Genomic DNA, 4,339 nt, shown 5'->3' on the forward strand with positions numbered 1-4,339 from the left:
CTCTTGTGATACGAGTCATTTTAAAAGTTCACTAAAAAATATTTCTTCCATGTTCCCTCATTATTTTAAATTTTTCCTATTATTAAAGCTGAATAAAAAGCCATAAGAAGTGTGTCCAAAGCAACACCAGGAAATATAGTTGTAATATATACAACACAGCACTTAGGGAACCTGTATATGTTCATGCTTTTGAGGGTCTTCATATTGAACAGGGCTTCTTCTTTCAGAGCATCCAAGTACAATGTTTATTTTCTGCTCGCTCGAACTGTACTCGCATTTATCCCCATTTACACTTGTCAGTGTACAAAGAATGATTTGAAATACTTCTTTGCTTTTGTATAAGTTACGTTCCACATGAATCCCTTCATTACAAACTTTTTCAACATTCTCAATATTGTCAAGGATGAAGGTGTTTTTTTTCTTACATTTATCATTAAGATTAATCTTCCTGTCTCTTATAACACGGTCGCATTCTTCCTTTTTCATATCCTTAAAAATGTGCTGATTTTTGAAACCTTCGACGGTAGCAGACTTCACAGGCTGGCAGAGCTCAGTGGCAAACAGCAGGACCAAGAGGAACGAGGAAGACTTCATCATCGTATTTCTCTGATGGAACAAGAACTTAATTATTGACAGAGAATTTCAAGTAAGTAGCATTTCTGTTAGTTTTTAATCTTTTATCATTTGACCATACATGCACATTAGATACTGAATAATGCAGTGACAGCAAAAGGTTAACTTTACATGGAAAGAAAACAGCTCAGTCTCTTTTTCACAGATTATATTATAAAGTATGAAAATAATAATGTAAAATAAAAACTTAAAATTCAACAGTGCTCACCTGTCCCATCAGGGCTCAGAGGAGCAAAGCACTACTTTAAAATGAATCAAAGGGTTGCATACCTGTTTCTTTTTCCTTGCTACTGACTAGTTGCTCTGTTGGTTGGACGGTTGATGGGCAGTGGTTTCAGCCGGGGTTGGTTGTCTGAGGCACCAGTTGGTGAAGCTCTTCAGTGAGGGGAACTCTCTGAAGTTGAGGTGTGGTTGCATCAAGTGGATTATATAGTGTTCAGGTTCCTTGTTATCACCTGCTTATCTATACAAATTGAAAGTGGTGAACATTTATCTATGTTCCTCAAAGCAATTATTTTGAGTCATAGATCTCAAATCTAAGACAAACAAGTTAGTTAAACCCAAGATTTCTGAGAATAATGTTAAGAAAGAAGGGGGCCTTTTACCTGAATGATGAGTGAAGAGCCTTTTATCACATAAACAGGAGCCAAAAAGAAGAATAAAGTCTTCTGACTTTTCAGCAGATCAAAGGATTTTGAGCACAGATCCCCAAAATCTGTTTCTCTTCAGCGTACATGTCCTTTGATACACAATAAACCGAAGGAGGAGTTTTCTAACTAACCTATCCACAGCTTACACTTTCCAAATCATACCAAATTAAGAAATAACTCTTTTGCTGCCTAAAGTACACATTATGCATAATTAGCTTGAAAATCAAATGATTGGGTCGTTGATGCTCGTATGATCAAATGTCATCATGCGTAGCTAAGTTCGTAAGCACATTAGGTCACATGTAACTGACAATGCAACTATTGCAAACTCTGCATCCAGTTTTCTGAGAAAACAAGTGACAAGTGTGAAAGGCTTGACCACAGACAATAGGTGTGAATTTAGTGTGTATCCAGTATAAAAGAGGAAGTTGTTCTCATCTTCTGTTAAATGAGAAGTAAACAGATTATTAAAAATAATAAATAAAACGCTGATCCACTTCACATCCACAATCAAATCACTTCACGGGAATGTTTTTTTGAACTGGAAGAAACTGGAAGTGATCAATGCTGGATGATCATTGTAATCACACAGTCTTAAATGGAGCTTCTTCTTATGTTTCTATGCAGCTGAGCACTCACACCATGATGATGACTGATTTGTGTAGAAATCCTGCTCTTCAGCACATTTCATTTCACATCCAACAAGGTTTAAAGTTCACATTGTCAGCTTTATGCTGCTTCCACATCTCTTATTCTCTGTAATGCAGCTTCAGCTGTTATTTGATGTCTTTTGTTGAAACATGTGATCACCTGATGACACAGCAGGAAGTTGATCAGCTTCAGCTGCTGCTGATTTGTTGGCAGACAACTCAGTTTCTTTTTTACTCTCAGTTTTCTGTTTCCTGGATTTCCTGGATCTGCTGACATGTCCCAGGTACTTTTTATGTTTGATCCTCATACATTTAACTTTGTCCTTGGAAAGGATGAGTTCCAAAAAGTGAAAAAAGGACTGATTTTGCATTTGACACAGCCCATCTCATGCCGAGTCTTTATTACATATATACAAGATTAGCTCAGTAAAAGATATCATGACATATTTGTCCACATGAATCCAAATTGGTCGATCTGGAATTCAGTTCTCAAGAATCAGAATCAGAAGTGTGAAATGTCCATAAAACCCATGAGGATATCAGCAAAAAAAGAGGGATACGGAAAGACCTTCACTCAAACTTCAGGTTATATTTAAAGGAATTTTATTTTGACTCTCATTTGTTCTTGAAGCAAAAAAGCAAATAAGAAAACCATCAAAGTATGTATTGCGTGCGTAAAACATTGGATGAAATGTGACAAAACTTTATTTGTCTTTGTCATGTTTCTTTACTTTTTCTTGATGATGTCGATGGTTTAGTGCAGTAAAATTGTGCACTTTTACATTGATACCACATTATCATAGGAAATAGGTTTCTCACAAGGAATACTGAAAGTTAAAATAAAGCACAGATCAGGCTGAAACAGTGAAATTATCATGAGGCAGTGCAGACTTTTTAGAAAGAAGATAACAGTGAAAATTCAACAACTTTGAGTTGATGTTCTTTGTATTGGAATTATAACCTCCGTTCTTCACCAAAACAAAAATAATTGGAGATGAACAAAGTAATTCCTGTTCCTTTAGCCAGATCCTCTAGCTATACTTATCAAGTGCCCAGGAGTTCCGTTATCACACTCGACTTTAACATTTGTGCCACTGTAAGGGTCACCCTTGTAGCGGCAATTTGGGAATGTGGTCCTTCTGTCATGCACACAGTCAATGATATCAAAAGTCTCATAACTTACTCCAGGATGAAGAGATTGGCTACAGATGGTATCTAACAGTTTTCTTGGGTCCAAGATGAAGGTATTGATATCTTTGCAACTTCTTATTTCATTATTGATCCTCTTCATATTGTTATTACAATTCTGGACAACCATTTTCCGGACGACATGCTTCTGATAGAAGTTCAGAGCCTTGGATGGCTCTGTTGCAGAGAGCAGCACCAGCAGCACAGCAACGATCGGGATCTTCATGGTTCACTGTTGAAGAAAAACGTTATTCAAAAAAAATAATTCTTACAGAGAATTACGAGCAGAACAAATATAACTTGGAAGGAAAATAAGCAGGAGCCTTCTTCTCCAAATCTAATGACACTAACAGAACCAGTTTTATGAACTCAGATTACAAATTGCTGAGAGATTATGATACGTCTTATTTATAAAAGATCTCATGCAGCTCTTTCCTGAAACATTATGAACTAATATAATGTGGTCAGCAACTCTGATGAGAAACTCGGTCGTGTCAGTCACTTACCTTGTTTGGTTAGTTGGTTTGGATGGTCGGTTAGTTGGTGCACAGAGGTTTGGTCAGAAGCTGTCAGAGATGGAGAGAAAACAACAAAGAGGTTTACAAGTATAGAAATAACAAATAGTTAAATACAAACATGGCCAAACACCTTTTGTTTTATACATAATTATGCCATTATGAGTAAATTATGAGCTTTTCTTTATTCAAATCTGCGGAGACAAACTCCTTTCAACATTTTCCAAGGTCACTTACTTTATTTCTTGCTCAGCTGAGGAGAGGTTTGTAAGTTTATGGGTTCACCCGCTGTCGTACAGGCTGAGGTTGATCCAGTGAGTCGACCACTTGGTGGAGAAGTCTTTAGTGCAGGAAGGTCACTAAAGCTGCAACCTGGTTTGAGTCAATCCTTTATATATTGTCCACGAAGATGGGAAGTATCTGATGAAATACTATCGGAACACAAATCTTTGAGAGAATGTGCAAGCAAGATATGCAAATATATCATTGAGAAAGTAGATGTTACACAACTTCTGAAAGTCACAGTGACGTCAGCACTGCGCAGTCAACACAATTTTGAAAATCCTTCCATCCATCCAGTTTCTACACCCACTTAATCCAGTTTAGGGTCGTGGGGGGACTGGAGCCTGTCCCAGCTGTCATTGGTCGAGAGGCAGAGTACACCCTGGACGGGTCGCCAGTCCATCACAGCGCCAGTTGTGAA

General features: G+C 37.5%; 1 long non-coding RNA gene across 1 annotated transcript; it reads right to left on the reverse strand.

Moving 5' to 3' along the window:
* Window positions 1-2,566: 2,566 nt before the first annotated feature.
* LOC140293667 (uncharacterized) lies at window positions 2,567-4,069 on the reverse strand. The gene is made up of 3 exons (XR_011912697.1): window positions 3,874-4,069; window positions 3,628-3,687; window positions 2,567-3,353 (listed from the first exon to the last, which is right to left on the reverse strand). It is a non-coding gene; the product is annotated as an uncharacterized lncRNA (long non-coding RNA).
* Window positions 4,070-4,339: the final 270 nt, after the last annotated feature.

Source organism: Leuresthes tenuis, unplaced genomic scaffold (genome assembly GCF_036924035.1).
Source record: "Leuresthes tenuis unplaced genomic scaffold, fLeuTen1.0.hap1 SCAF_1, whole genome shotgun sequence".
NCBI lineage: Eukaryota > Metazoa > Chordata > Actinopteri > Atheriniformes > Atherinopsidae > Leuresthes > Leuresthes tenuis.